Raw genomic sequence first — 22,446 nt, forward strand, 5'->3', positions numbered from 1 at the left:
TGTACTTCTTCCAAGACAGATTTGTTCGCTCTTTTGGCAGGCCATGGTCTATTCAATATTCTTTGCAACACCACAATTCAAAGGTGTCAGTTCTTCTTCAGTCTTCCTTATTCATCGTCCAGCTTTCCCATGCATATGAGGCTACCAAAAACACCATGGTTTGGATTAGGCACGCCCTATCCTCAAGGTGACATCTTTGCTTTTCAACACTTTAAAGAGGTCTTTTGCAGCAGATTTGCCCAATGCAATGTGTCTTATGATTTCTTCCTTGCTGTTTCCATGGGTGTGGATTGTGGATCCAAATAAAATGAAATCCTTGACAACTTCAATCTTTTCTCCATTTATCATATTGCTTATTGGTCCAGTTGTGAGGATTTTTGTATTCTTTTATGTTGGGTGTAATCCATACTGAAGGCTGTGGTCTCTGATCTTCATCAGTGAGTGCTTCAAGTCTTCTTCACTTACAGCAAGCAAGGTTGTGTCATCTACATAACACAGGTTGTTAATGAGTCTTCCTTCTATCCTGATGCCCTGTTCTTCTTCATATAGCCCAGCTTCTCAGATTATTTGCTCAGCATACAAATTGAATAGGTGTTAAGAAGGGATACAACCTTGATGCATACCTTTCCTCACTTTAAACCACGCAGTGTCCCCAGGTTCTGTTCTAACGACTGCTTCTTGATCCATGTACAGATTACACATGAGCACAATTAAGTGTTCCAGAATTCCCATTCTCCCCAATGTTATCCATAATTTGTTGTGATCTACACAGCTGAATGCCTTAGCGTAGTCAATTAAACACAGGTACACATATTTTGGGTATTCTCTGATTTCAGACAGGATCTGTCCAACATCAGCAATGATATCCCTGGTTCCACATCCTCTTCTAATTTTAATTTCTGGAATTACCCAGTTGATACATTGCTACAGCTGCTTTTGAATGATCTTCAGCAAAATTTTGCTTGCGTGTGATATTACTGATATTGTTCAAAAATTTCCGTATTTGGTTGGATCACCTTTCTTAGGAATAGGCATAAATTTGGATCTCTTCCAGTCGGTTGACCAGGTAGTTGTCTTCCAGTGCTGATGCAGTCTCCCAGCAGTGCATCAGTTTGTTGAAACATCTCAATTGGTATTCCGTCCTTATTTCTCACCAATGCCTTCAGTGCAGCTTGAACTTTTTCCTTCAGTACCATGAGTTCCTGATCGTATGTTACCTCCTGAAGCGGTTGAACATCCATCAATTCTTTCCGGTATAGTGACTCTGTGCATTCCTTCCATCTTCTTTCGATGCTTCCTGAGTCATTTAATATTTTCCCCATAAAATCCTTCAATATTGCAACTCCAGGCTTGAATTTTTTCTTCAGTTCTTTCAGCTTGAATAATGCTGAGTGTGTTCCTCCCTTTTGGTTTCCTATCTCCAGGTTATTGCACATGTTATCATAATACTTTACTTTGTCTTCTTGTGCTGCCCTTTGAGATCTTCTATTCAGTTCTTTCACTTCCTCAGTTTCTCCTTTTTCTTTAGCTAGTGCATGTTCAAGAGCAAGTTTCAGAGCCTCTTCTGACTTTCATTTTGGTCTTTTCTTTCTCTCCTGTCTTATTAGTAACCTCTTGCTTTCTTCATGTATGATGTCCTTGATGTCATTCCACAACTAGTCTGGTCTTCGGTCGTTAGTGTTCAAGGTGTCAAATCTATTCTTGAGCTGGTCTCTAAATTCAGGTGAGGTATACTCAAGGTTGTACTTTGGCTCTTGTCGACTTGTTCTAATTCTCTTCAGTTTCAACTTGAACTTGTATATGAGCAATTGGTGGTCTGATCTACAGACAGCCCCTGGCCCTGTTCTGACTGATATTGAGCTTTTCCATTGTCTCTTTCCACAGATGTAGTCAGTTTGATTCCTGTGTATTCCATCAGGCAAGGTCCATGTGTATAGTTGCTGCTCATGTTGGTGAAAAAAAGTATTAGCAATGAAGAAGTCATTGGTCTTGCGAAATTCTATCGTGCTGTCTCCAGCAGTGTTTCTATCACTAAGGCCACGTTTTCCATCTACCAATCTTTTGTTTCCAACTTTCCCATTCCAATCAGCAATAATTATCAGTGCATCCTGTTTGCACGTTCAATCAATTTCAGACTGCAGAAGCTGGTAAAAATCTTAAATTTCTTCACCTTTTCCCTGAAGTCCAAGCTGCACTGACAGCGCTGGTGATAAACAAGGCTCAGGAATTGACAGAATATTAATTGAGATGTTTCCACAAACAGGTGCAGCACTGGAAGTGCTCACTCATCTTTGCCAAGAAATCTGGAAGACAGCTACCTGGCCAACCAGCTGGAAGAGATCCATATTTATGCCTATTTCCAAAAAAAGTGATCCAAGGGAATGCATAAATTATTGAACAATATCATTAATATCACACACAAGGAAAATTTTTGCTAAACATCATTCAAGAGCGGCTGCAGCAGTGTATCCACAGGGAACTGCCAGAAATTCAGGCCAGATTCAGAAGAGGACATAGGTGTCACATGGATCCTGGCTGAAAGCAGAGAATACCAGAAGGATATTTTCCTGTGTTTTATTGACTATGCAAAGGCACTGGACTGTGTAGATCATTACAAATTATGGATAACATTGGAAAGACTGGGAATTCCCGAACACTTAATTGTGCTCATGGGGAACCTGTACATAGATCAAGAGGCAGTTGAATATGAGTGGCAGAGCTTCCAGCATGACAGCAACACAGAAGCCCTCATGGCATGACAAACTGACAGATGCATGTTCTTTGCACCATTAACTATAATTTTGTTCTGTTGCACATACGGTCACTGTGAGTTGGAACAAAATCAGTGGCACCTAACAACAACATGGAGTGCAGTTCTACTCCGGCACATGTGGGGTGGCCATGGGTCAGAATCTATGTGATGGCAACTTTTCTTTTTATTTTTTTAATTAATTAACATCCATAATTTATGTTAGTGTTCACCTTTTGCATAATATAATTCTGTGGATTTTGACAAATTCATGTCATATATCCACCATTATAGTATTGTCTGGAACAGTTTTACTGCCCTAAAAATGCTCTGTAGTCCACCTATTCATTTTTCCCTTCTTCTCTCTCCCCATATCCCTGGCAACTACTGGTTTGTTTTGTTTTACTATCTCTATAGTTCTGCCTGGAAACCCTGGTGGCGTAGTGGTTAAGAGGTATGGCTGCTAACTAAAAGGTTGGCAGTTTGAATCCACCAGGTGCTTCTTCTTGGAAACTCTGCCGTGCAATTCTACTCTGTCGTATAGGGTCGCTATGAGTCGGAATCGACTCAATGGCAACAGGTTTGGTTTGGTATAGTTCTGTGTGTCCAGAAAGTCATATCGTTGGAATCATACAATATGTAGCCTTTCAGACTGGCTTTTTTCACTTAGCAGTATGCATTTAAGTTTCTTCTTGTGTAGCTTGATAGTTCCTTTCTTTTTATCCATTCTGCCACTCTCCGTATTTAGGCCATTTATATTTGGTGGGATTATTGATAAATACGATTTTATTGTTGTCATTTTCTTAGACTTTCGTGTGTGTGTGTGTGTCTGTGGTGTTGATGGTTTCTTCATTCTGCTTAATTTTTCATTCTGAGTTTTTTTTTTTTTCTCTTTTTATTGTGGCTTGTCTTTTCATTTTCTTTGTTGTTTTTGGTTTTGTGTGTACTGAATCTTTATGATTTCCTTCTTTTATATTTTGATGAGTAGGTTTGTTGACTTTCTTTATGGTTACTCTGAAATTTCACTTTATCTTCCTAAGTTTAAAGCAGTAATTTTTTTCTTAATATTATCTTGACTTCCTCTCCATACGGAATTTCTAAACCTATACCCTTTATTCCTCCTTTATGTTTTGAAGTTGCCGTCAGTTATAGATTGACGTCTCTGGTTCCCAGTTTTTCATCTTCTAGCTGTATTTTATTTTTTGAGAGCTCTTTATCTGGGTTAATATCTGTCTGATGTTGTCATGTGTTTTAATCTCAGGTTGTATGATATGTTGTTTGTTTTCTGTCCGAAGGACTCTTTGTAATATTTCTTGTAAAGTTGGTATGTTTTTTTTACAAATTTCTTTATTTCTGTTTATCTGGAAATGTCCTAATTTCACCATATTTGAGGGATAATTTTACTGGGTATGTAATTCTTGATTGATAGTTTGTTTTTTTTTTCTTTCAAGATCTTATATATATTATTCTATTACTTCTTGCCTGCATGGTTTCTGCTGAACAGTCAGAAATTATTCTCATCATAGCCCCTTTATTGGTGATCTTTTGTTTTTCCCAAGATGCTTTTAGGATTCTTTGTCTTTTGTTTTGGAAAGTTTGATTATGATATGTCTCTCTGTTCTTCTATTGGAATCTATCCTTATGGAGTTCGTTGTGCTTCTTATATGGCTATTTTCTAGTCTTTCATGATATTAGGAAAGTTTTCTGTCAACATATCTTCAACAATTCTCTCTGCTTTTTGTTGATTGGAATTGGGATTCTGATCACACATAAATTATTCCTCTTGATGGTGGCCCACATAACTGTTAGGTTTTCTTCATTCTTTTTTTTTTTTTTAATTTTCCTCAAATAGATTAGTGTCAAAGGACTGGTCTTCTGTTCCATTAATCCTGTCTTCCATTGTTTCAATTCTGCTTCTATAACTTTCCATTGAATTATCAATTTCTGTAATGTTATTGTTAAGCTTCTGGATTTCTAGTTGCTGTTTCTGTATCATTTACAATTATCTATTTATTTCGTCATTTTGTTCTTGTATTGTTTTACCAAACTCTTCTAGTGTTTTGTCTGTGCTTTCCTTGGTTTTGTCTGTCTTTTCTTTGATTCCTTTGAGGGTGCTATACATACCAAACTAGAACCCATCGCTGCTGAGTCAATTCCAACTCATAGCGACCCTATCAGACCGAGTAGAACTGCCTCACAGTGTTTCCAAGAAATGTCTGGTGGTTTCGAACTGCCAGCCTCTTGGTTAGCAGCCGTAGTTCTTAACCACTATGCCACCAGTGTTTCCACCCTATACATAAGCCTTTTGAATTCTTTATCAGGAAGCTCCATTACCTTTACTTCCTCAGGGAGAATTTCTAGTCCTTTATTATGCTCTGTAATGGATTGAGTTGTGTCCCCCAAAATGCATGCCAACTTGGCTACTCCATGATTCCCAGTATTGTGAGATCATCCACCATTTTGTCATCCAATGTGATTTTCCTACCTGTTCTAAATCCTAACCTCTATGATGTTGTTAACGAGGCAGGATTAGAGACAGTTATGTTAATGAGGCAGGACTCAATCTACAAGATTAGGTAGTGTCTTAAGTCAATCTCTTTTGAGACATAAAAGAGAAAAGGAAGCAGAGAGACAGGAGGACCTCATACCACCAGGAAAGAAGAGCCAAGAGCAGGTGCATCCTTTGGGCCCAGGGTCCCTGCCCTGAGAAGCTTCTAGACCAGGGGAAGATTGATGATAAGGACCTTTCCCCAGAGTTGACAGAGAGAGAAATCCACTCCCTGGAGTTGGCACCCTGAATTTAGACTTCTAGCCTCCTACCTTGTGAGAGAACAAATTTCTCTTTGTTAAAGACATCTACTTGTGGTATTGATATTATAGCAGCACTAGATAACTAAGACATGGTCACTTGCTGTAGCCATCTTGCCTGGCTTCTTTAGGTGGTTTGCTATTGTCTGCTGTCTCCAGGAAATTAAAGGGTTATTGTATTTATTTTTAATTTGTATAATTGTTTACTGAGTACAGTTTTTTTGTTTGTTTGTTTTGTTTTGGTGATTCCTGGCTGGTATGGCTGGAGTGGTGCTCTGGTCACTGGATTGGCTGTGCTGTAGCCCTCCCTGACTGTGTTTAGGCAGATGGAGTGGTGGGTAAATGTAGGAGTTCAAGTCTCTGTTTACTGATCTTGCGGGACAGCTGAGGGTGTGTTGGTTGGGCTTTGGCCTCCATCTGTCTTTGGTTTGGTGGCTCAGGAGTAGAGAATGGTGCTCTCTGTGCAGGTGGAACAACTGATCTGGTGGGTGTGGTGGTCTGGTGGGGGATATGAATGGTAAAAGGGGGGTGTTGGGTAGACCTTCACACAGTCACTCTACCTTCACCTCCTCCTGGGCAGGGTAAGGGAGGAAGGAACTGCAAGTGGAGGTTCATTCAGTGTCACTGCCTCTGTCCCTGAGGTCAAGGGCCACTGCTCCTAAGTATCTCTAGTTCTGAATCTGGCACCCTCCCTGCCTCTGCTTCTTTCGGTGTCTATAGAGTTTCCCTGCCCCTTTTGGGAAATGTATGAAGTTGCCTTGCTGTTTTCTTCACTCAAGGCCACTGCTGGCTTTGTCCTAAGTTAGCCACAGTAGGCTGGGACAGCTGGCTGAGCTTCTCTGTTGCATGTTACTCTTCTTTTGCTGCTTTCCTTATGCCTTCCAATTGGTGTTCAATTCAGTTTCTCAGACCTTCTTTTTTGATGTTCAGGGTTTCTGGATTGTTACCTGCTTCTGTTTCACTTGTTTTCTTGGGTCATTTGTGCAGGGGGACATTACGGTGTGTGTGGCTAAGCCATCATCTTGGCTCCACCTCCCAGCTCCTTTCTTTTTACCACTGAATAATAGTCTACTGTATGGGTTGCCACAGTTTATTCATTCACTCCACTATTGAGGGACAGCGTGGTTGCTTCCAATTTTTGGCAATTATAAATACAGCTGCTAAATACATTTGTGTTCAGGTTTTTATGTGGAGATAACTTTTTGCAGAGCTCAATTCTTAAGGAATAATAAAACCAGTTGCTAAATGTATATGCGTGCAAAACCAAAAACAGAGAGCATGCCATCAGGAGCCTGCATTCCACACAGTGGGACAACTATGCTACTTAAACTACAAGAGGCTTGTGTCATGGATTGAATTGTGTCCCCCCCAAAATATGTGTCAACTTGGTTAGGCCCTGATTCCCAGTATTGTGTGGTTGTTCTCCATTTTGTGATTTTCCTATGTATTATAAATCATAACCTCTATGTGTGGTTAAAGAGGATTAGCATGGGATGTAACACACTTGCTCAGGCCACATCCCTGATCCAAAGTAAAAGGATTTTCCCTGGGTTGTGGCCTGTACCACCTTTTATCTCTTGATAGATAAAAGGAAAGGGAAGCAAGCAGAGAGTTGGGGACCTCCTACCACCAAGAAGCAACACCAAGAGCAGAGCACATCCTTTAGACCCAGGGTCCCTGCACCTGAGAAGCTCCTAGACCACAGGAAGAATAAGGACAAGGAGCTTTTTCTAGAGCTGACAGAGAAAGCCTTTCCCTGGAGCTGACACCTTGAATTTGGACTTTTAGCCTACCTTACTGTGAGGAAATAAATTTCTCTTTGTTAAAGCCATCCACTTGCAGTATTCTTGTTATAGCAGCACTGGATGACTGAGACAGCTGAGTTTAAATAAATTATGGTTGAAACCAAAGAGACAAGATCCAAAGCATTCCAGCTTATTCTTGGGAGGAGGTACTGCCAGGTCAAGGTCAGTAAAACCTTTGAAAGCTGGAAATTGTGTAAGGCGGAAACCTGTCAGAGAGGGAATATTCAAATATTTTCCACTAATAGAGAGCAATAGAAAAGTGGTAAGACTGCACCCTGTGAAAGACAGAAAACTTGCAAGAACGTGAAAAACAAGGCAGTTCCATCAAGTTCTGGCTCTCACAGGTTTCACTGTAGTTACATGTTAGTGTTTAAACCACCAAGAAATCAAGCCTCCAGTAATAATACTGACAGACATTAAAGGTTTATTTTTAAAAAATAGAATATGATGTAACCACAGTTATTTGTTGCTTTCTTTATTACCTGCATCATCTATGACAACTACTACCGTCAGCCTAAGCCATCTGAACATCTGTCTTATCCTCCTAGTGCTGCAATAACAAAATGCCACACATAGATGGCTTTAAAGAACAGGGAATTATTTTCTCACAGTTCTGGGGGTTAAAAGTCAAAATCAAGGTCCCAACCATGTAAATTTCTTCCTCGTCAGTAATCCCAGGTGTTCCTTGGCTTATAGGTGATCCTCACATGGTGTCTGTTTTGTTCCAGTGGTACGTGTGTGTGTGTGTGTGTGTGTAGTCTATTCAGTTATTTTTATAACTCAGAAGGGATTAGGTTTGGGACCTTTCTACTCTGATTGAGGAAACCCTGGTAGAGTAATGGTTAAGAGTTTGGCTGCAACCAAACTGTCAGTAGTTTGAATCCACCAGGCATTCTTCGGAAACCCTATGGAACAGTTCTACTCTGTCCTATAGGGTCACTATGAGTCAGAATGGGCACGATAGCAACAGGTTTAGTTTTTAACAGGTACTCTGATAAACAAACCAAAACCAAACCCAGTGCCATCAAGTCGATTCCGACTCATAGCGACCCTATAGGACAGAGTAGGACTGCCCCATAGAGTTTCCAGGAAGTGCCTGGCAGATTCAAACTGCTGGCCCCTTGCTTAGCAGCAGTAGCTCTTAGCCACTACACCACCAGGGTTTCTCTCTGATTGATATGACCTCATTAACATAACAAATGAAATGCCCCTCTTTCCAAACAAAGTCATATTTACAGGTACAGGAGTTAGAATTTCAACACATATTTTGGGGGTCACATTTCAATCCATAGCACCATCTCTAGATGAGAAGATCAGGACAACCTGAAAACGTTCACTCAGCAAAGGGTCTTTCAGCCTCTACTATTTGGAAGGGATTTTGGTGGATGTTGGGGTGGAGAAAGAGGGTTATGAACATAAATATGAGATGTAATCCTTGTTCTGAAAGAATATATAAGACCAGACATGTGCACTCACACACACACACATGCACACACACACACACACACTCACAAACATTTGTTAGTAATACGAAGCAGAGCCTACTCAGAGCCATAAAAGAAGACAAGCAGGTTGCCCTGGGAATTCAGAAAAGCTTTAGTTTTTCTGGGAAAAAGTAATTCTGTTCTCTTCTAAATTCACATAGTACTTTGTGCTTGTCTTAGAGCCTTTGATTTAGAAAACAAATAAAAGCAATGGCCTCATGTGACAAGGGATGAGTGTGTGAATTGTGTATGAAGAATATCTCAAATAGGTTCAGAAATAAATACAATTTTGGCTTAAGAAAACATTTATTGAGGGTTCACTATCTGTTGGGTACTGCCCCAGGTGCTAGACACCACATGAGTTTTCTTGTGTGCCATGTGGTGGTGGTGGTGGTGGTGGTGGTGTTAGATGCCACCAAGACGGCCCCGACTCATGGTGACCCTATGTACAACAGAATGAAACACTGCCCCGACGTGCAGCATCCTCACAATTGCTGTTATGCTTGAGCCCATTGTGGTAGCCACTGTGTCAATCCATCTCATTGAGGGTCTTCCTTTTTCTCAATGACCATTTACCAAGCATGGTGTCCTTCTCCAGGGACTGGTCCCTTCTGATAACATGTGCCACATTGTATAGCCCTCTAAAAAAAAAAAAAAAAATGCAGTGTGAATGAATCCCAAGTTAGAAATGGAAATAAACACCTAAGGAGGTGGTAGTATTCATTCTATAAAGAGAAAGCTACTAAACTATGATCGCGAAGCCTCTTCCAGTTCTGAAATTCTATGATTCCATACTATTTCTAGATAAAAGACAACAATGATTCTAAAAAAAAAGAACGAATGATGGATCAATAATCAGTGTAAAAAGACCAAAACTGAAAAACCGAACCCATCCTTACCAAGTCAATGCTGACTCATGGTGACCCCATACATGACAAAGTGGAACTGTCCCATAGGATTTTCTTGGCTGTAATTTTTATAGCAGCAGATTTCCAGGTCTTTCTTTTGTGGTACTGCTGGGTGGATTCAAACCACCAACCTTTAGGATAATAGTTGAGTGCAAACCTTTTGCATCACCCAGGGACCTTTCTAAAAGGACAGCTAGTGTTAATCAATTTCTACAATACGGCTGTGGAACCAGTGAGTGACAAAATTCAGAACTTGTAGGCAGCAGACTGACCCAGGGTCTAATTTTCCATTTCTATGGTCTGTTCAAACAAATAGGAGTACAGTACGGATTCAGGAAACATTCTTGTTTATGGCGCACGTGGTTTCATCAGGAGACTGTAAAGTTAAGGCCTACTGGGTATCCTTGGGAAAAGGATTAACAGACAGAGAACGTCCCTGAATTATACGACCCTGGTGGTTATTTGTTTGGCAATTTCTCAGCTTGTCTTTTTGACTGCTTTCTCTCTCTCTCTTTTTTTCTTTTTTTCCATAGCCCAAATTTCTTGATTATACTGTATCTGTGCAACAAAAAAAGGAGGCGTTCACCAGGAAAGAAAAAGGCTGTAGAGATTCTCCATGCAACCTGTAGCTGGGCTCACTGCTGGAGCCCGCACAAAGCCCTTCTGTGCTCCGATTCTGAAAGCATCCACTGCTCTTGGAAACGGGAAACCTGTTATCATGGCTCATGGCTGCTGTTTCCATTTAAAGGGCTCCAACTGCGATGCCAGGGATCCAGAAATTTCCATTGTTTAACTGGTGCGGAGTGGTAGGGAAAACCAAAAGAAGTAAATGCTTCTCCTATGTAATCCTCTCTTGATTTTGTAATTCCCTAACCGCTCCACAAAACAGAGTAGCTGGGAGAGATAAATACTGTACAGAGCTTCCAAAAGTTTTTTTCTTTTTTTTTTGTGGTGGTGGTTTTTCATTAGGAGGAAAGCAGAACAAGAAAAATGTGTCAGTCTCTTGTCATTGCTAACACACACTGCATGTGCAGCTGGTTTTCAAGTTGGAATATGACGATTACTTGACTCAACTATTTGCAGAATCATACTTTGGGAATTGGTAAACATATGATTGGCAGACAATGGACTTGAGTTCCTAACATCATTTATATATATATATATATATATATATATATATATATATATATATATACCTATTTTTTTAATCCATAAGATAGGCTCAGAAGAATTAGAGAATTTAGGCTGCATGAACATAAAAGTTTGCTTGGGCTAGATATTTCACGTTTTCTCCCACAAACTGGTGTGATTTTTCCATGTCCTGTGCTGGGGTCTGAAATTCTGGCTTCTATCGAGCCAGGGTGTTGTAAGAATTACTGCGTGTGGAACAATGCCGGCAGCTGCCAAATGCTCAACAGTCATCAAAAGAACAAATAAGATGCTTATTCGTATTTAGAAATGGATACCAAATAACACGGACCAGATGAAAGTGGTATTTTGCTGGATAGTTCAAGAGCTTCTGGAATGTTTTCTCCATTTTTGGTAGGCTCAGTTTGTGGCAGAGAGAGCTCAACTGAAGAAGTCTAGAAAAAAGCTGGTAGAGCTGTTACAAAGCAGTGTATGTATGTTCTATGCCATTCTGCTTTGTATCTGTGATAGCTAATAATTCTACAGACTCAAGGGGAACGTGCCAGGTGTTTCTTCATTAGGCAATTCTTGGTCCCATTCCCAAATAGTGAAGTTATCATATTTCAAACTTCCAACCCCCATGGAGCCCAGGACTTGACATGGGACATGTGAGGTGCTGGTGCACTGTGCATGGGAAACACCTCAGAGCTCCGTGGCCTTGAGAAACCCTGTCTCTAAAACAGCCACTTCGCTGAAGCTTTCACAGGCTGCCAGGATGGTCCAGGGCACCGGCCCCCCTGGGGAGACTACAGAGATTGCCATGGACCTGGTATCATCCTGGCTGGCACTTTATCCCTCCCGGACTTTCTCCAATTTTTCCTCCATGTTGGTGGGGGACAGGAAGTGAGTCTTTACCCCACTCATCTGTCCCTGCCCTGTATTCCTCTGTGCCCTCTCCCTCAGCAAAGCACAGGAAAGGGAGGGAGGGGCGAGGGACAGGGCTCCTTCCCCATGGTATTGCAGTTGTGCATAGTATGTCACCTAAACCGAAATAATGCTTGCTATCAAAAAGGAAAACAGAAAGAGATCCCTGCAGCCCTCTTGCCCCTTAGCCCCATTGGAACAGTTAAAACGTCATCTATGGGGTTTCTCAGGAAGGTGGCTACGTGCTGCAATGCTTTCAGGCAAGGGTGGTGAAGTTTCTTGTCAGTCCCTTGGACCAGGCCAACTTTGGGCCGTCTTTCCCCCTCCTTCTCTTCAGAAAAACCACCAGAGCTGGCCTTCAGGGGCTTGAGGCCTGGGCAGCTGGCAGCTGGGAGTGAGGGGCTGCCCAGGTGAGGCGTGGGACCTGTCTGCCCTCCTTCCCTAGAGTTGGGCATTTCCCCCCCACCCCAGGTGCTGTGGGGCATGTGTTCTCCTCCTCAAAAATGGGTGTCATCTCTTCCCCTACCCCCTCCCAGGTAGGAGAGGTTGACCCTGGACTGGGAGTGGACGGAGAGTGAACTGCAGGGCAGAATGGAGTATCTCCCCAGTGACTGACAAGAGCACTCCAACAGTGACAAGAGCACTAGGAGGACCTTTTTCTGAAAGCCCCCGGCCCCCTCACTGTTGCTCCTTCTCACAGCTGCCCCTTTATGAGCATTAATCTGGCCACCAGCTACTTTGACAGCAGTAACCTCCCCTCTGCCCTTCTTCTGACCTCCCGTTGGGGACAGAAGGGCCAAGGCCCAGGTGGTCAGAGGATGATGGCGGCTGACTGAGCTCCTGCAGAGGGTGGAGGCTAGGGTCGCATAGCAACACGGCCCCTCCCTTCCTAGCCCACCTGCTCCTTCACTTAGTTTCTCTTCTGGATCAATCATGAAACTCAGAGATTTTTTGGAGGAGAGGCTGTCCTTCAGCTAATTGGTCCCTGGATGGCAAAAAGGATTCGTGTTCAGCTACTAATGTAAAGGTTGGTGGTTTGAACGCACTCAGCAGCACCACAGAGGAAAAGTCTGCTCCTCTGTTTCCAGGAAGTTTACAGCCAAGAAAACCCTATGGGGCTGTTTTACTCTGTAACACATGGGGTCACCATGAGTCTGGATTGATTCAACAGAAATGTGTTTTTTTTTTTTTAGACCCATGATCTACATGGATCTGTACAATGATATGTACGTGATCTATATGGGTTTGTACAATGATATGTACATAATCTACAATCTCTGGATTGTAGAAGCGCAGGGAATGAACAGGGCTGCCAGTTAGAAAGCAGTGCCAGTGTAGGGAAAGATGCCTGTGGCTTGAATTGTATTCTCTGAGAAACAGAGAATCCAAACATATCCTGAAGTGAATCAACAGGACTTAATGGACGTGAAAAGCATGGAAAAGGAAGGGTCAAGGTTAGCTCCTAGGTGTGTGGCTTAAGCAAGAGGGTAGCTGAGGAAAAACCCAGGTAGGCACAGGTTTGAGAAGGAAAATCAACATTCAGGTCAGGACATGTTAATGCTCAGACAATTGTGGATGCCAGTTTAACGTTTACATATCTAACACTGTGTTTTGGAGGAGTGGTCAGGCTGAAGATAAAACTGGGAGACATCGGCATGTGAACATTATTTAAAGTCATGGTGGTTGAAGAAATTACCCACTAGGAGAGGGTAGAAGGCATGAGCCTAGGCAGATTCCTGAAAAACTCCAACTTATGAAGATAAGGAAAAAGCAATAAGGCTGAAAATGAGCAGAATAAATAATAAAATTTTAAAAAGAAGATTTTGTGGCATATGAAAATTTCATGGAATTCAAATTTTGGTATGCATAAATAAAGTCTTACTGGAACATAGCAGCTGCATTTGAGTTGATTCCGACTCATGGCAACCCCACATGTGTCAGAGTAGGAAGAAAATTTGGAGTGTAGCGTCAACAGAAATCTTGCTGGTGAAGGCAGTGGAGAAAGATCACAAGGACTCAAAGGATAAATTCAACCAAGGCACTTGTGAAGGCAATAGGGGAACATATAAAAGGAGTGGCCTTTGAAGAGAAGGGGGCAACCCTTTGTCTTAACAGGAGGAGGAGCGGACCTTAGTCTAGAACAGGGGTCAGTGAACTTTCTGTGAAGGGCCAAATAGTCAATATTTTAGGCTTTCCTGGCCATATCATATCTGCTCAACACTATTGAACACTATCATTGTAGCTCAAAAGCAGCCATAGACGATAAGTAAAACCCATTGCCCTTGGGTCGATTCAGGGTTTCCAAGTCTATAACCCTTACAGAAGCAGATTGTCACATCTTTCTCCCTTGGAGAAGCTGGAGGGTTCAGACCCTTGTGGTTAGCAGCTGAGTGCCTAACCACCATACCACCAGGGCTCCTTGACAATAAATAAAGAAAATAGAATGGCTGTGCCCCAATAGCAAGTCCCTGAATGGGGCAAAAGATTAATGTGCTCATCTGCTAACTGAAAGGTTCAAGGTTTGAGTCCACCCAGAGGCACCTCAGAAGAAGGGCCTGGCAAGCTACACTGAAAAATCAACCATTGAAAACCCTATAAAGTACAGTCCTACTCTGACACACTTGAGGTTGCCACGAGTTGGAGTCGACTCCTTGTCAACTGATATGTTCCAAAAAGACTTTATTTATGCATGCTGAAATTTGAATTCATATAATTTTCACATATCATAAGAGACTCTTCTTTTTATCTATTTATTTAAACCATTTAAAGACGTAAAAACCATTCTAAACTGGTGGGCAGTACAAAAACAGATGGAGGAACAGATTTGGCCCATGGGTTGTAGTTTGCTGCCCCTGGGCTAGGTGCTGGTGGGAGTGTAGAAATGTTCATTAAAAGGTGAGTGTGTTTGGGATCAGGGAGGAGTCCTGTTCACAGAGCTCTCTTCTCCCAGTGAAGTAGGAGGCAAAGTCTTCAGCTGAAATGGGGGAAAGTTTGGATTGCCAAAGGCGGAGAGTCCTCAGGAAGGAGAGCCGGAGGGAGAGGAAGCTAGTTTACAGGAACAAGAAAAGAGCACGGAAAACGTGGTGGAAATCCAACAGAGGCATGACTGTGTCCACCTAAGGGAAGGGGCCAGGCTCCTGGGCTCTGACGTGTAAGCTGGCATGGATTGTAGAGTCATTTAAAAGTGGGAAGCAATATTATAGTACTGAAGGGACAAAGAAGAACTAATGACATGTGACAACACAGCCATTTCCAAGGGACGCTAATCACATTCGGTACTTTCTGTTTTAAGCGAACTGCCTTTTAATGATACTAAAACTAAGACTGACTGCAGTGTAAATGTCCAGACATTCCCCAGCAGACCAGTGGGCTGCAATGCACGCACATCTGGTGAGCACCTGGAGTGCACACAGGATAAAATTCATCACATTGGCTCTAGATATTGGGTGTAGCCAGAGCACGGTTCACGTTCATTTCAGGTTTGGTCAATTTAGGAACAGGGCGTATCAGACTTTCAAATCAGGGCCTGTTTTCTGCCTCTGTGGGGTCTCGTGTGAGCTCCTGGAGTAAAGATCTCATATTAAAACTAGTTTCATTCCACCTGGAATGGTACAAGAGAAGTCAGTTATTTTAAGCAGGTAGAGTTGAAATTTCAGAGTAGTGACATTTCATAGTACTAGTTTTTGTTTGTGTCTAAATTTCAGGATGTCACTAATAATTTTACGCCTTAAGATACGTTTTGAAAGCATCACCCATTTGGATTTATGTTAAGTTCTAGGAGAAATGCAATCTAAACCACCTTTTAAGGGGAGATGAAGGTTTTCAGGTGGTACAAGTGTCTTGCGAAGGTAAAAGATGCTGAATCATTTGGATAGACAGGCTTACAGTTGTTCTTGCCACGTACCTTGTATCAAAATAAACCCAGGGCTCTGTTTTAGATTTTGTGTTTTCTTTAAGGAAGCTCTCTTAGTGCCTTGTTCTTATAATAAACTAGTTTTCAGTCTTTTTGGCTTCAGCCTTTGTAGAATTCGCCTCTCTAAAATGTTGCAATGAATCGATAAAAGATGTGGTAGCATTCACTGTTTCCCACCACCCCTCTGTCAGTTTGTCATACTGTACTGGCTTGTGCATTGCTATGATGCTAGAAGCTATGCCTCTGGTATTTCAAATACCAGCAGGGTCATGTGTGGCGGATGGGTTTCAGCAGAGTGTCCAGACTAAGACAGACTGGGAAGAAAGGTCTGGCGATCCTCTACTGAAAATTAGCCAACAAAAACCTATGGATCAAGACAGAACATTGTCTGACTTGCTTGCTTTGGAGAGATCAATTACTGGAGGATGACACTGTGTTTGGTAAAATAGAGGGCCAGTTAGGGCAAGGGAGGCCCTCGGTGAGATGGATTGGCACATTAGTCGTAACTATAGACTCGAACATGTTGGCAATTGTAAGGATGATGCAGAACTGTGCAACTTTTGTTCTGCTGTATGTAAGGCCACCATGAGTCAGAGTTGACTCAAAGGATTATCTGTCTATCTATCTCTATCTCTATCTCTATCTCTATCTCTATCTCTATCTCTATCTCTATCTCTATCTCTATCTCTATCTCTATCTCTATCTCTATCTCTATCTATATCATCTATATCTATCTATCTATCATCTATCTATCTATCATCTATCTATCTATCATCTATCCATCCACCCACCCATCCATCCATCCATCCATCCATCCATCCATCCATCCATCCATCCATCCATCCATCCATCCATCCGTCTATCCATCCATTTATCTTTTCACCACTTCACACAAGGTAGATGCTGGTTGCCTCTGATGCTAATAACTAGGATGTAACTAGGCAAGTTAGAGCTCCTGGGACAAGAAAGAAGTAACTGGTACTAGAGTTAGTCTCCTGAAAGACACATATCCTCACTTTAGAGTCCTTTTACCAACCGCTTGAACAAGAGGGAGAAAGGGAGAGATCTTTCACCACCAGACAGAGCCGAAATTAGTTTATTCCTTTTCCACACCAGTCCCTAGAGGATTGGGGGTAGCGTGTGATGACAAAGAGAATTCTGGTTGCTTAAACTGGTCTCAGACCTCTAGACAGATGGCTTCCCAGTGAGCAAGCCCAATATGATTTTGACAAATGTCTTTGTTTTACATCTTTTGAATGCTGGACCATGAGAATAGCCTTACAATCATTTTTATTTCTGGCAAAGGGAAACTAGTTTGGCTAAAGGGTTATTTTGGAGGGCATTTTGGCACATTCGTATGTATGGATTTGCCTTTTAGCCCAACTTAAATTAAGTCAGACAATTATGGTTTTGGAGTTCCCTTCCAGGAGGCAAGTCAATATTTTTTTAAAGGCAACATGTAGGCTCCAGTTATTAAAAGATTTGTTCAAGAGCATTCATATTCCATAACCTCATGTCAGAAAAATTCAAGCAGTAAGACATTTAAAGAGTGGGGTTTTTGCAGTTTTACCCTTTTCCTTGTTAGCACTTCATAAAAAGTGACAATCCAAATATCCTTTGGCCTTCTTGTATTCACTTCAAACTCTGCCTTATGGTGGTTTTCCTCATTAGATGAGTTCACAAATATACCTTCTACTTCTCTGCATTTAAGAGTATTTGAAGCCTACTTCCGTTGTGAAACACAGCATCAGTTAAGAGAAATAAAAGGAAATGGAATGACTTGTCCCAGATATAGTCCATAAGGCCAAGTAGCCACAGAGTTTTTATTGCTTTTCTATACATGACACATAAATTGTCCTCCCGACTGATGCCATGAATTCCCTTGATTTGGCAAGCAAAATGCTGAGGGAGCTCTAATTTTCATTTTATGGACCAAAACTTGTCCTCCAAAAAGTACGTGTTGGAACCCTAACTCCTATATTGGTGGATGTAACCCTCCCTGGAAACAAGGTTTTCTTTTTATGTTAATGAGGTTCTATCAGTGTAGGCCCCCACGTGTCTGTCAGTTCATCATACTGTGGGGGCTTGTATGTTGCTCTGGTGCTAGAAGCTATGCCACCGGTATTCAGATACAAGCAGGGTCACCCATGGAGGACAGGTGTCAGCTGAGCTTCCAGACTAAGTCAGACTAGGAAGAAGGACCCGGCAGTCTACTTCTGAAAACCATTAGCCAGTAAAAACCTTATGAATAGCAGCGGAACATTGTCCAATATAGTGCTGGAAGATGAGCCCCCCAGGTTAGAAGGCACTCAAAAGACTACTGGGGAAGAGCTGCCTCCTCAAAGTAGAGTCGACATTAATGACTTAAGAGGCAATGAAAAAACTCAACATCAACGTCAGAACAAGGCCAGGGTCTGACTGTGGAACAGACCATCAGTTGCTCATTTGCAAGTTCGAGCTGAAACTGAAGAAAATCAGAGCAAGTCCACAAGAGCCAAAATATGACCTTGAGTATATCCCACCTGAATTTAGAGACCACCTCAAGAATAGATTTAACACATTGAACACTAGTGACCAAAGACCAGACGAGTTGTGGAATGACATTGAGGACATCATACATGAAGAAAGCAAGAGATCTTTGAAAAGACAGGAAAGAAAGAAAAGGCTAAGATGGGTGTCAGAGGAGACTCTGAAGCTTGCTCATGAATGTCGAGCAGATAAAGCAAAAGGAAGAAATGATGAAGTAAAAGAACTGAACAGAAGATTTCAAAGGGCGGCTCGAGAAGACAAAGTATTATTATGACATGTGCAAAGAGCTGGAGTTAGAAAACCAAAAGGAAAGGACATACTCAGCATTTCTCAAGTTGAAAGAACTGAGAAAAAATTCAACCCTCAGTTTGCAATAGTGAAGGATTCTATGGGGAAAATATTAAATGACGCAGGAATCATCAAAAGAAGTTGGAAGGAATGCATAGCGTCATTATATCAAAAAGAATTAGTCGATGTTCAACCATTTCAAGAGGTAGCATATGATCAGGAACTGATGGTACTGAAGGAAGAAGTCCAAGCTGCTCTGAAGGCATTGGTGAAAAACAAGGCTCCAGGAATTGATGGAATATCATTTGAGATGTTTCAACAAACAGATGCAACGCTGGAGGTGCTCACTTGTCTATGCAAAGAAATATGGAAGACAGCTTCCTGGACAACTGGCTGGAAGAGATCCATATTTATGCCTATTCCCAAGAAAGGTGATCCAACCAAACATGGAAATTGTGGATCAATATCATTAATATTACACGCAAGCAACATTTTGCTGAAGATCATTCAAAAAATGGCTGCAGCAGTATATCAACAGGGAACTGCCAGAAATTCAGGCCGGTTTCAGAAGAGGATGTGGAACAAGGGATATCATTGCTGATGTCAGATGGATCCTGGCTGAAAGCAGAGAATACCAAAGGATGTTTACCTGTGTTTTATTGACTATGCAAAGGCATTTGACTGTGTGGATCATAACAAGTTATGGATAACCTTGCGAAGAATGGGAATTCCAGAACACTTAATTGTGCTCATGAGGAACCTTTACATAGATCAAGAGGCAGTTATTCGGACAGAACAAGGGGATACTGATTGGTTTAAAGTCAGGAAAGGTGTGTGTCAGGGTTGTATCCTTTCACCATACCTATTCAATCTGTATGCTGAGCAAATAATCGGAGAATCTTCACTACATGAAGAAGAACGAGGCATCAGGATTGGAGGAAGACTCATTAACAACCTGCGTTATGCAGATGACCCAACCTTGCTTGCTGAAAGTGAAGAGGACTTGAAGCACTTACTAATGAAGATCAAAGACCACAGCCTTCAGTATGGGTTACACCTCAACATAAAGAAAACAAAAATCCTCACAACTGGACCAATGAGCAACATCACGATAAACAGAGAAAAGATCGAAGTTGTCAAGGACTACATTTTACTTGGATCCACAATCAACACCCACGGAAGCAGCAGTCAAGAGATCAAAAGACGCATTGCGTTGGGCAAATCTGCTGCAAAGGACCTCTTCAAAGTGTTGAAGAGCAAAGATGTCACCCTGGAGACTAAGGTGCGCCTGACCCAAGCCATGGTATTTTGAATAGCATCATGTGCACGTGAGAGCTGGACAATGAATAAAGAATTACTTAAGAAGAATTGACGCCTTTGAATTGTGGTGTTGGCTAAGAATATTGAATATGCCATGGCCTGCCAAAAGAACTAACAAATCTGTCTTGGAAGAAGTACAGCCAGAATGCCCCTTAGAAGCAAGGATGGCGAGACTCTGTCTTACATACTTCGGACATGTTGTGAGGAGGGCTCAGTCCCTGGAGAAGGACACCATGCTTGGCAAAGTTCAGGGTCAGCGGAAAAGAGGAAGACCCTCAACGAGGTGGACTGACACAGTGGCTGCAACAATGAGCTCAAGTATAATAACGATTGTAAGGATGGCAAAGGACTGGGCAGTGTTTCCTTGTGTTGCACATGGGGTCGCTATGAGTTGGAATCGACTCGACAGCACCTAACAACAAACCTAACAACAATCAGTGCAGGGTGAGTCTTAAACCTAATTACTTCTGAGTTACAAGGTGCAGCAGAGACACAGAAGCAAGAGAACACAAACAGGGGCAGGGATGGCGTGGGGGAAGATGGATGCCAGGTGAAGATTACCTAGGAACCTAGGAAAGTCAGGACACAGACACTGGGGCTACAGACGGACAGAGAGAAAAGAATCACCCCCCAGAGCCAACAGACAGAGTCTCCCTTACGGCAAGTGCCCTGAATTCGGACTTCTAGCCTCCTGAGCTCTGAGAAAATAAATTTCTGTTTTTTTTTTTTTGTTTTAATTGTGATTTAAGTGAGAGTCTACAATTTAAGTCAGTTTCTCATACAAAAACTTATACACGCATTGTTATGTGATCCTAGCTGCTCTCCCTACAATGGGACAGCACACTCTTCCTCTCCACCCTGTATTTCCCATGTCCATTCAACCAGCTCCTGTCCCACTCTGCCTTCTCATCTCTCCTCCAGACAGGAGCTGCCCACATAGTCTCATGTGTCTACTTGTGCTAAGAAGCACACACCTCACCAGTATCATTTTATGTCTTATAGTCCAGTCTAATCTTTGTCTGAAGAGTTGGCTTCAGGAATGCCTTTAGTTCTGGGCTAACATGAAGTCCAGGGCCGTGTCTTCCGGGGTTCTTCCAGTCTCAGTCAGACCATCAGGTCTGGTCTTTTTACTAGAATTTGAGTTCTGCACTTCACTTTTCTCCCACTCCATCAGATACTCTCTGTTGTGTTCCTTGTCAGGGTGGCATTGTTGGTAGCAGGGCATCATTTAGTTCTTCCGGTCTCAGGCTGATGGAGTCTGGTTTATGTGGCCCTTTCTGTCTCTTGGGCTCATATTTTCCTTACGTGTTTAGTGTTCTTCATTCTCTGTTGCTCAAAGTGGGTTGGGACCAATTGATGCATTTTAGATGGCTGCTTGCTAGCATTTAAGACCCCAGATGCCACTCACCAAAGAGGGATGCAGAACATTTTCTTAATAAACTTTGTTATGCTAATTGACATAGATGTCCCCTGAAACCATGGTCCCCAGACCCCTGCCCCTGCTACTCTGTCCCTCAAAGTGTTTGGCTGTATTCAGATAACTTCTTAGCTTTTCATTTAGTTCAGTTGTGCTGACTTCCCCTGTATTGTGTGTTGTCCTTCCCTTCACCTAAAATAATTCTTGTCTACTATCTAGTTAGTGAATACTCCTCTCCCTCCCTCCCCACCCTCATAACCATCAGAGAATGTTTTCTTCTGTGTTTAAACCTTTTCTTGAGTTCTTATAATAGTGGTCTCATATAGTATTTGTTCTTTTGTGACTGACCAATTTCACTCAGCAAAACGCCTTCCAGATTCATTCATGTTAGGAGGTGTTTCACGGATTCATCGTTGTTCTTTATCTTTGCACAGTATTCTATTGTGTGAATATATCCATTAATTGTTTATCCATTCATCCATTGATGGACATCTAGGTTGTCTCCATTTTTTGCTATTGTGAACAACGCTGCAATGAACATGGGTATGCATATATCTATTTGTGTGAGGGCTCTTATTTCTCTAGGATATATTCCAAGGAATGGGATTGCTAGACCATATGGTACTTCTATTTCTAGCTTTTTAAGGAAGCACCAAATGGATTTCCAAAGTGGTTGTACCATTTTACATTTCCACTAGCAGTGCATCAGTGTTCCAGTCTCCCCACAACTGCTCCAATGTTTATTATTTCGTGTTTTTTGGATTAATGCCAGCCTTGTTGGGGTGAGATGGTATCTCATTGTAGTTTTGATTTGCATTTCTCTAATGGCTAATGATCCTGAGCATTTCCTCATGTATCTGTTAGCTGCCTGAATGTCTTCTTTGGTGAAGTGCCTGTTCATATCCTTTGCCCATTTCTTAATTGGGTTGTTCGTCTTCTTGTTGTTGAGGTGTTGCAGGATCTTGTAGATTTTAGAGATTAGACACTGATCGTATTTGTTGTAGACAAAAACTTGTTCCCAGTCTGTAGGTAATCTTTTTCTCTTTTGGTGAGGTCTTTGGGTAAGCATAAAAGTTTGATTTTTAGTAGCTCCCAATTGTCCGGTTTCTCTTCTGGTGCTTGTGCATTGTTAGTAATGTTTTGTATACTGTTTATGCCATGCATTAGGGCTCC

Source organism: Loxodonta africana, chromosome 2 (genome assembly GCF_030014295.1).
Source record: "Loxodonta africana isolate mLoxAfr1 chromosome 2, mLoxAfr1.hap2, whole genome shotgun sequence".
NCBI lineage: Eukaryota > Metazoa > Chordata > Mammalia > Proboscidea > Elephantidae > Loxodonta > Loxodonta africana.